This window comes from Ochotona curzoniae, unplaced genomic scaffold, assembly GCF_017591425.1.
Source record: "Ochotona curzoniae isolate NIBS_2020 unplaced genomic scaffold, NIBS_Ocur_1.0 contig_1399, whole genome shotgun sequence".
NCBI classification, from domain to species: Eukaryota; Metazoa; Chordata; class Mammalia; order Lagomorpha; family Ochotonidae; genus Ochotona; species Ochotona curzoniae.
Window position 1 is genome coordinate 74,023 of NW_024465071.1, and position 11,703 is coordinate 85,725.

Sequence of the window (11,703 nt, forward strand, 5' to 3'; positions counted from 1 at the left end):
GACGGCCTCCCATCACCATCCTGTCCCCAGAGGGTATGTATCAGTGATAGCTGTTAGGATGGCAGGGAAGACATTATTTTGTTTTACTAAAATAAACTTATTTTTTGTTATTAAAAGTTATGATGACTGCACCTTCAATATAGCTCAGCATGTGGGGTGTCAGTTTTGCTGTGCATTATTTTCCTATTACTATTCCGGGAAAGGTCTCTATCAGGGATTGCCTGCTGAGTATGAAGGAGAAAAAAAGTGTAAAGTGGAGCATTATAACTTATAGTCCAGAAAACAGCAAAAGCAAAGGAAAAGCAGAAAAAAAAAAAAAACACAACCTGCCCTGCATTCCCATATCCATGTGACATTTAGGAAAGGGGAAGATGAACCTGATTTGGGGCAGTTCTGTTCACATACACAAAGTTTTTTGTTTTTGTTTGTTTGTTTATGCCTACCAGAAAAAGTGTTTCAGCCAAAAAAATTGAAGTGCATTTAAGATGTGGAACATATGAAAAAACCTTGCAGCTGTGGGACATTGCCTGTCTTTCCTGAACTCCATATGATTCATCCTCCTCCACACTATTTGTATGTATGCCGGAATGCTCCATATTGTTCTACAGTCTCTTCCATTCCCACCTTTGGCCCTCTTAAAAAAAATAGCATCAATGATCCTTTGCTTGAAGAGATTTTCCCTGCCGTTTTTATCAGTCTTTCCTGCTGGAGCTCTCGTATGAGTTCTTCATCAAAATTATTATGGATTATAATTATTTAACCTATTTTTTTTATTTCATCTGTTTCACTCAATAAAGTTTAATTTCTCAAAGTGCAAAAAAAACAGTTACTTAGTATTCTCCTTGTGCATATGTTAGCATCCTTTGTTTATGTTTTACATTTGAAACTAAATGTCACGCTGAAGATCTTTTATTTCCATGTCTGTTAGAAGGTCTACGTACTTCCTATTTTGACTGTCCTTATATTTCCCTAAATTATTTCCTACTGTCATATCTTTGAATAGTTATTTCAAGGGATTCTCTTTTTATAAGTAAGGCATTCAGTATCCATGACTACTAAACTATGTGTGTTTGATCACTTGATATAATAAATCTGAAATACTGCTTTTTTTTTAATATTTCCTTGTTTTTTCTTCATTGAGATATTTTGAAAGTTTTGTTTTCCAGTTCAGAGTTTCTTTCTTCTATCTCAAGGAGTTCAAGTGTCTTTCTATTATTATATTTTTTATACATTGAGTTTTTATTTTAAATATTTCAGTTTGATTTCACATTAGTATCACTATGTGAAAAAAGTTTGCTCTTCCATGTCTTATATGGATTCTTGGTGTTCATGCATTTACTTTTCAGTATTTCTGGATAATCTTATGATCATTATTCTGATTTTCTTCTCAAGCATTTCATCCACCTGACTTTTTTAGGTTACAATATCAAAATGTTTTTGTTTTCTGTTTGTGGACTCATTATTGTCTCCTTTCTTCATGCTTCTTTTATTTCTATTTTCTTTTAGCATTTGTGAAAAATGCTGATTTTTCTCTTCTGGAGGCTTTCATCTTTGAAAGAAGGCTAAGTAGCCAGTGCATTAGGGTGTGTTCAGAAGGGTGTTCTGGATGGGTATGGTAAACTCTGGCTGAGGTTTGGATGTGGGGCCACTGTCCAAAGTGACACCCAGGTTGGTTGTAGATCTCCTCTGTCGTGGGTAGGAAGAAAGATGTGATCATGTGAGCCTTCATGATCAGATAAAGTCCTCTCTGTCAAGGTAAACAATTGCACAGGATGAGCCCCACTGCCTGTGACCTCACCCGTGCAGCTGTCGGAGGCACACATAGAAACTGTGCACTTTTCAGAGGACATGTGCCAACACCTCTCCTGAAAAAGGCTGTGGGGTCCAAGTGTCTGCCTGTCTCTGTTAAGTGCATTACACTGTGCCAGTGTGTCTGTGTGTAACCTGTTTCCCTATGTGTGCCTCTATGTGCACATGTCTGTGTGTCTGTGTGTATCTGCCAAAACTTATGAGTGAGGTCTCATTTCTGACTTTGATCCACTTATTCTGCACGAAGGGATTTCCCAATTTTATTCTCTCCATTTTTTTTTACCTGGTTGTGGTGATTGTTTTGTAAAGCAAAAATCATTTATTGAGGCTTGTTCACATTAATGTAAATCTGCTCTGTGCTTTCATGTAGACTCAACTAAATTAGTATGTGCCCTAATGCCCTTATTGGTAATGGTGGTACATTCAAGGGTCACATTGCTCATGCCAGCAGGTGGCATCTGAAACTTATCAGGCGGCACACCATAAAGCTTTTGCCAGTTCCTTGTAGAAATGTGGACAGGTTCCCTAACCCAAGGCTTCTATGATCAAGGGGTTTGTAACTAGCAATAAAAAGAGCTTCCTGTTTTACCACTGTGTTATTTTGTACTTAATTATGTGTGATCCTTTGGACTTTGGCCATTAGCATGGGTTGGCCATTTTCCCACTGCTGAGATGGCCCTGCATTATGGACAATGCACACAGCCTGTTTTCAGAAACTCAGGTCCAGGTCCATCCTCACTGCTCGCCAGTCTCACTGCCCTCACAGCACCCTGATCTTTATTCTGAGATTTCCTATCTATGTCTCCTATATAAGGTTTCATTTGATTCTGCTCATGATCTATTTCCTCTGTAACTTTAATTCTGCTATGTGTCTTGTCCTGACCCGTCCATGTGACTCATGATATGCCATATCCCAGATTTCAAGGAGGGTTTCTTTTTCTGTGTAAATCTCATCCTATTTCTGGTGCACAAATATGCACTGCGGCTGTTTAATGTCTGCAATGTGATACAGAATCTGGGTTATTTCAGATAGTGAGTGCACATACAGACGGCCATTAATTGTGGCACTGTACAAAATGGATGATTAGGACAATGTATATGCTTGGATACTGCTTCTCGCTTAACTTTCACTAAGGTCTCAAACACCATCATGCTCTTCAGCCTTATGGGACATACTTTGCCCAGACATAGAGAAATTAAGGACTGGAGTACTGATATATATATATATATATATATATATATATATACATATATATATATATATAAACACAACATGTTTATAAGCAAACTGAATCTGAATTTTCTGAATGCCTATGAAAGCCTGGAAATGAGAATAGTGTTGTTACCTTTCTAGTGGGTCCTTGAACCAAACTGACTTAGTCTACACCTGTGCTAGCAGGAACAGTGACCTTGCCCAACTGGCCCACACCCATTCTGCTTCTTACTGTTGGGTGCTACAGCCCAGCCACATCCAGTCCACACCCAAACACAGCTTTCACATGGCTCTACAGCAGCCAAGAACTAGACTAGCCCGTCTTGCACCCAGCCTGGCTCTCATGAGAACCAGTGGTTGCTGGAGTCTATCCAAGTCTGGCACACTCCAGGCCCAGTCCACACTTAAGCCATGGGGTACTACAGCCATGTCCAGCCCAGATCACCACCCCCATTCTGGTTCTTGTGTACACTATTGGTAACCATAACCCAACTCGGCCATCTCTTTATCCCCAACCAGGCCTGTTCCCAGCCACAGATCTTGTGCGTGCCAGTGGTGCTGTTACCCAGCTCAACATAGTCCCTCCCCTGCCTTGGCCTTTGCCATCAGATGCTGCAGCCTGGCCTGGCCTGGCCTGCTTCCAGTCTGAAAATTTAAATGTAATTTACAATTATAAAATTAACTTATAATTTACTATAATTTACAAGCAATTTCAGGATACCATATTAATATACAACTTCCTTTTTTTAAAAAAACATGAGAAGGCATTAGTCAACTTACTCATTCATGCAAAGGGACTGTACATGCTGTATCAACCAAAGTTTAAATCTGCTGTTTCACTTCCATTAGAAACCATAATATATGACAAATTTAATTTTATTATTAAACAGGAAATCGCACTTAGGTATCAGTCCTTCAGTCACATTCACAGTACAAGTATTCATGGCTATGGATTTCTAGTGTCAAATACACAGAAAAACAAACACACTTTTAGGTTTATAACCAGTTTCTACCTGCTAATTTTCTTGATTTACATTTTGAAACAATCATGTGAGACTTTAAATTAAGACATTTTCTAAATAAAAGCATACCAATTTTAAACACAATGGCTTTAAGCAATTTTTAACCATTTCTCCCAATTCGTGGAAACATTTTAACATAAACCCACCTTAAAACCTGGAAGCAGCAAGTTTTTCAGATTACCTTCTTCTAGCTGATTTGAGACTTTTTTTTGCAACAGGACAGGGCCACCGTCCTGAATTTTTTAAAGGGCCAACTTTAAGCATGCCTCTCTCTTTTTATGACTGTTAGTCCTGGAGTCTCTTCTTATTTTCTATTTTATTGAAGTCAAGGATGTTCAGGAAAACAAAAATCTTCAGTTTGGTTGTTGTCTTAAGAGGCTACCTAAGAATTTACTGAAGTTAGTTAGCAGGTTTAGTTATCAATAAGATGAAAATAACTTAAAAGGACATGTTAAAACAATATAATTATTTTTTCTACACATCCTTTAAGAATTTGTTGTATTTCTGTAAAGCAAATCTCACAAAGGGTACTTTTTGTAAATGAGAACACAGATAATCTTGAATTATGATCAGTTTTATCATTAAAAAATATTTTAACCAATAACCATAAACGTCAATACGCATTCTTTGTAACTTTGCAAATATTCATTTACTTTAATAAAACATATGAAGTAACAAACTTGTCACAACTTTATAACACTAACACATTATGATTCAAATTATTTTAAATAATAATTAAATTATCCATTGCCCAGCAGCGTGGCCTAGCAGCTAAAAGTCCTCCCCTTGAACATATGGGTGCCGGTTCTAATCCCGGCAGCTCCACTTCCCATCTAGCTCCCTGCTTGTGGCCTGGGAAAGCAGTCAAGGATGGCCCAAAGCCTTGGGACCCTGCACCCATGTAGGATACCTGGAAGAAGTTCCTGGATCCCGGCTTCGGATCGGCATAGCATCGGCCGTTGCGCTCACTTAGGGAGTGAATCATCGGACGGAAGATCTTCCTCTGTCTCTCCTCTCTGTATATCTGACTTTCCAATAAATAAATAAATCTTAAAAAAAATTAAATTATCCAAATTTTGTCTCTATCTTTGAGAGTTCCAGGGGTTCTGCTGGATGTCCCAAAGTCAGAAGACTTGGTTCAAATTCTTGAAGTACTTAGAGGTCCAATTGAATTTAATAAACAAAGAAACCTTAATTCAGCAGAGGGAAAAATCTCTCAGGTTAGAAAGGGTTAGTGAAGCCAAACCTCTCTCTGGCCGGGAAGGGTGGGGGAGTCTGGTTTGGCCAGCTCCTGCTAGGTATCCTTTCAAGAGAGAGCTTTCTCTCTCACACACACACATACACCAGTTTAAGAATTTAAAGGGAATTTACTCAAGACGAGGACAGGGCTGGAAATAAGTGGACTCAGGGTGATGCATTGGGCTTAAGACCCTCATTTTCGCTCTCAGTTCCAGGAGCCAGCTGCGCTGCGAGTTTACTTTTTTTTTTTTTTAATCATTTTCTAACTCACTGGGAAAAACTCCCTTTTTATGTATGTGTTTATTTATTTTTTTATCTCTAGGAGCATTGAGGCTAAATAGAGCCACTTAAAGCAATAGCCTTTTATTTTGCAAACTGCGCCCTAGGACACTGCAAGAATCGAGTTTTGCTTATCAGTTATCTTGACACTGAACCTGTTAAATCAGACAATTTTAATAAAAAGACATACATGAAGACAGACATAGGTGGCCCCACACTCACAGAATTTAGAAATCTAATGGATAGGTAAAGCTCAGTGTAAATCTTGTAAACTTGAAAGCCAGGATCGGCAACTGGGGCTGTGTTAATCATCACGGTGGCCAGCCCCAGACTACCGAGCTGGGTTCCTGAACACAGGATGTCACTGCCCTTGACCGAGACCTCAAATCTGAAGCTTTTGAGTTTCTGAATACCTGAAAGGAATGCCAAAATTATCTGATAGAAATAGGATCCTTTTGTATAACACAATATAGATTGTTGATATAATACCATCGCTCAAATATGTCTAAAGTGAGAACACAAATTTTGTTATTTTTAAACAATGAGATGGAGAATACAAAGATTACCTTAATATAAAAGGTTGTAGATAAGAATTACCACATTGCTTTAGCTCATATTTATGTTAAGAGTTTTCAGTGTCTTGTTCTAAATTTTTAGCCCATTTTCATCCCATTAATACTGAGAAGTACTACTTGAACAAAGCCCAAGTTATCCAAAATTGCCCTGGAAGATGCTCATCTTTTCTATTTGCTTTTAAAATACTCTCTTTTACTCTTTCCCAGACATCTAAGTCTAAGGTCCGTTCACCAGGCAACCAAGGATTGTTTTCTCCCACAGTGTCCCAGCACTGCTGCAGCTGGGATCTTGAAACCACAGTGCTGTTCTGCTTCAAAAATGATGAAGCAGTTCAATGTAGGGAAAGCACTTTCCTTCCCCTACCATTTGCCCCATTCCGTCCCTGCTTACCTCCTCCTGCAGGGTTTGTCTCCTCCCTTTTTCCTTTTTCTCACTTCAGGTCCCCTGTTGTGGCACCAGTTGCAAGTTTACCTTGCGGGTTCCTGGGAGGAGATGCAACCTGAAGAAGGGGGGGGGGGTGCTCTCTTTTGGCAACTGACAAAGTTTATTTCCAGGGTTTCAGTTTTGATACATTTCATGAAACAATGATTCAGACATAACTCAGAATTAGATCATGTCTAAGAACACAGAGACAACAAAGAAACTAACAAGGCGACCTAGTCAGAGTTATTGTAACAGGCAATAGGTAACATCCTTGATTGACTAGACAGAGCACAGATGTCTGCCTATCTTCAGGGAGAGCACAAAAACACATCCAAGGACTCACTGGGGCAAGAGCACACTGTGGGTGAGAGGCCTTCTGCCTGCTCTTTCCTGGAGCCTCTTCTCAACAGGATCCAACACGCCTCTGCTGTCCCAGCTTCCCTATGGGCTGTGTTCCTTCAGTCCAATCTGAAAAAACTTAACAGCCACCACTGACATCGTTGCTAGTGTCTAGACCTCTTATCACAGATGTCTATCCATGGCTCAAAATCACTCTTTCCAGGACATTTTCTGCAAAGGCAGAGCTCAAACCTCAGACTTCACTTTCAACAAGGTGGATTTCATCCTTGCTGAAGAACCAGACTTTAATGATTTTGAAATTTATTTTGTCACTAATGTTCTACTTGCTGTATGGAATGTATTCCTTATGATTTGTTTTAATTTCTGCTCCTTCCTCAAGTATTAAAAATTAAAATTCTTGTGGTGATGTATTGTGTAATTTTAACATTTTCATTAGTTTAAAAATTTTCTGATAAGGAAAACATTTTATGCATTCCACAAGGTATAGTTTCAAAAACACAATGACCCTTCCCTCATCCCCTGCTAATCTTCATATCCCTCTCTTCCTCTTTTCTCATTTTCAATGACATATTTTAAATCCACTTCATTTTCAGAGGTTAAGTTTTGGACTACACCTAATATTCCATAACTAAATACGAGAAAAACTGCAGTTATATTGCTGTATAAATATCGAAGAAAAATAATATCCCAAAGTGATCATCTACTGCATTTTTTGTGTTCAAGAATACTGCCACATATCAGGAAAGCATATTTGTTTTAGACATATGTTTAAGACAGACATTTTTACTAAAAATAATGGATTCCAGTTGCAACTAATAAAATGTAAAAGAATTTCATTGATTTCTGCAACCAAGCAGTATTCTATATCATAAACATACATAGGCATGTATAATGTGAATTTATATAAATTATCTTTATAGAATTTCCACTAATGGAAATATGAGCTACTTACAAAAAAATAGCATGGCAAAAGCCATAGAACAAAGCACTGACACCAACATCTGTGAAGGGAGGCAAACCTTAGTTGAATTCCACAAGCTTCTGGATTTATTGAATCCAGATACAGACATTCACACCATTGGGGAGCAAGTCATTGGGGAGCAAGCCACTGGGGAAAAAAAAACAAACAGCTAGCCAATGGAGGTAACCAGGAAACAAAAGTGGAGTCCACCCCACACCCATAAGTTTCACATCCTAAATACCCTGAGGATATCAGAACCACCTGAGAGGTAGATGATGTAACCTGAGTATAGGGCACAAGCTAGACTGGGATTAGCTAACTGAATCCTAAAGGAAGCCATAGTGAAAGTCAAAGTGCACTTGCATCAGTGGACACTAGGACCTTGACGTTTGGACTTCAGCACGCAAGGCTTGAGCAAGGCAGAAGTGGGAGTGAAGGCTGAGACAGTGCAGGCATAGGCAGTGGTTCCGGCCCAAAGTACATTTGAGCAGTCCAGGACCACAAGGGTTGAAGTTGGAGACTACAACCACTGGAAGCTTGATTATTGGTGCACACCTGGGAGAGGCAGGAAGGAACAAAACCACTGCCCTGATTGATTTTGCTGCTCCACAGGCTATGGGGCAGAGAAAAACACAGTACGGCACTGTCCAATTTGACATGCAACTCTGTGGCTCTGAAGCTGCAGTGGTACCAGCCACAGCCCCTGACCCAGTGACCAAGGTACCAGCGGAACAGTGATCCTGCACTGTGCCCAGCAAATTGATGAAGTCATAGAAGCAGAGCAGGAGTACTGGGGTCAGTGCTGTACGTGTAGATGAAAGAAGGTGTGAAGAGAACAGCTCCCCTGTTTGGCAGGGCCCAGAGGAGCTTCCACCTGTTTAGCAGCGCCCAGCAGATTTCTCTCTGACCACCTTGACACAGTCTCAGCCCCTTTTGCTTGGACACTCAAGCACCGCACTAAGAATTCTGTATTCTATTGAGGCATTGTTGTTTGCCCCTGTGAGATGGTTTTTGCAACCGATGTGAGCTTGAGAGTTAATGTCACTGATAATGTCTTGGTGAGTGGATCATTGACAATTTACACACAGGAGCACAATTAAGCCCATGCCATTTTTGGACACTTTATTGGGTACTTAACCATTGCCTCAGAATCTGGCCCCGACATGTATCACTTCTTCTGGAAAAGGGCTTGATAATGTCCTAAATAATAATGAAAGTGATGAGAGTAAGAGCTGAAGCTACCATGGCAACATAGTTGTTGTTATCTCAAAGGCTAACCTGTCTTTGCAATTTCTTTGGAGCATAGAAAATATAACTGTTTGAACCACTTTTATCATTTTTAGCTAGAGGAATTAAGGATGCTTTTATTAAAGAAATATGCTTTTGATTATTGTTTTGTTGTTTATGGGTTTTTGGAGCCTATAGTTGTAGGGGAATTTAGCATTTGAAACTTTTGTCTTGGATTTTTGTTTTTTTCACTTGTAGCCATTTTTTCCCATTAAATAATGGGTGAATTGTAGAAATAGAAATGTGGTAGGAATGTACTACTGATTAGCAGGTAACCGCCTGTCCTTGGCCTTGGAGTCCTGGCTCTTGCTCCATGACTACTACTGAAGAATGAATAATGGCTTGCTTTGAAGAATATGAATACAGTATCTCACAGAATTATCTTTAGGGGCATCTGCTTAGCCCTGAAGTGCAGACAGAATGACCAAATATCTGTGCATGCCCCATTAGTCTTGAAGTAAAAATGGAACAATTGGTTGTTTGTGTAGAAGCTTATGATGTGTCTGAGTAAATAAAAAAGGACAGCTTCTTGAGCTGTTGCAAGAGGGCACCAGGTGACAGTGTCCCACAGTTTCTTTATCGCCGACTCCACGCACCCTTCCCAAGCTTTGAACTGGGCTGGAGCTGGTTTCGGGCACAACAGACTGCCACAGATAGCAACAACAAATAGGAATTAGGCATAGAATTCCAAGGAACCCCTCACTCTTCTCTCCAAAATAGAGAAAGAGAGAGAGAGAGAGAGAGAGAGAGAGAGAGAGAGAGAAAGCAAAAGGACATCTCCTTACTTCTAATCCCTACTCACTTAACGAAACTTGAGCTAATTAAAGAGGAACAACATAGTTTAAAATAGTGGCAGTAAGTCCCTGTTCCTAACACCCCTAAAACCATGAGAGAGAGAAGCTAGGCAGACAAAAGCTGACTATGACCTAGGAATGCCCAGGCCAAGGAAGGCAACAAGGTTGGCACTGCATGCAGAGACTGAGGCTGAAGCCCCCAGGATCAGTGAAAACAAAACCTAGACATCATCCCCGAGCAAGAATGAATAGGAAATTGTTGTTACTGAATGAGACGCTTAAACTCTACCCAAAAAGTTGGGAGTGACAGAAAAAAACAAAAACAGTATGCCATAAGTGAGAACTTGTTGATCTAAAAGCTGATGGACATGGGCAACAGAAGAATCACAAACAGCACAAATGAGTATTTCCCTCAAAAAACAAGCAAAACACCATTTCAGTGTTAGAGGTACAGGATGAAGACACTGAGGATCTACAGAAAATTGATTTTGAAAAACCATTATAAAGCTCTTCAGGGACAGGGAAAAACAAGCATTTAATTCATTCAAGGAAAACAACAAAATACTAGCCAACAGATTTCAACAATACATCAGACAGATCATTCACTCAGACCAGGCTGGTTTGCCTCTGTTATTGGGGGGAACACAACAATAAATGTGATACACTACATCAACAAATTGAAGATAAAGACCATAGGACTATTTCAATAGATACAGAAAAAAACTTTTGCTAATATTCAGCACCACTTCATTTTACAAAACATTGAAAGAAAAAAAGAAACAAATACAAGAAGATTTGAATAGATGGAGCAGTTACCATGTCCCTGGAGAAGCAGAGTTAAAATTATCAAAATGTTCATAATGCTGAACGTAATATAGATGCAATATGATCCCAAACACAATGCTAAGAACATTTTTGCAGAGTTTGAAAACATGACACAAAAAGCCATCTGGAAACACAAGAGACTGCAAATAACCAAAGCTGTCTTGAAGACTAAGAATCAAGTCAGGTGAATCACAATACCAGATATCAAGATATGTAAGAGGGCACTGGTCTTCAAAACAATCTGGTGTGGATACAGAAACAGAAAGATCAATGGAACAGAGATGAAACACCAGAAAGCGGCACACACACATACAGCAAACTGATCTCTTCAACAACAGGTCCGAAAGGAAAGCAGAGAGCAGTTTGGTCTCGTCAACAAACATTGTTGGACAATTGAATAGCAGCCTGCAGAAATAAGAAGGAAGGCCTCCACCTTTCATCATTACAAAGATCAAATCTAAATGGATCAAGAACCTAAATCTGAACCCAGAAATCATCAAATTATTAGCAGAAAACAATAGGAAACACTCTACAAGATATAGGCATAGGCAAAAGTCATAGAAGCACAGCCCATGGAGACCACAATAAATAAGTGTGACTGTATCAAACTAAGAAGTTTCTGTATAGCAAAGGAAATTGTCAACAAACCAAACAGGCAACCAACAGTACGGGAGAAAATCTTTGCACACGGCACAACAGAAAGGGGGCTGATATCCAGGAACTACAAAGAGCTCCAGAAATACAACAATGGCAAAACAAGCAAACCAGTTAAAAAATTTGCAAAGGAAATGAGCAGACATCATTTAAAGCAACAAATTCAAATGGCTACCAGATACGTGAAAAAGTGTTAAGGTCGCTAGCAACAGTGGAAATACAAATGAAACCACATTGAGATTCCATAAGACACAAGTCTGT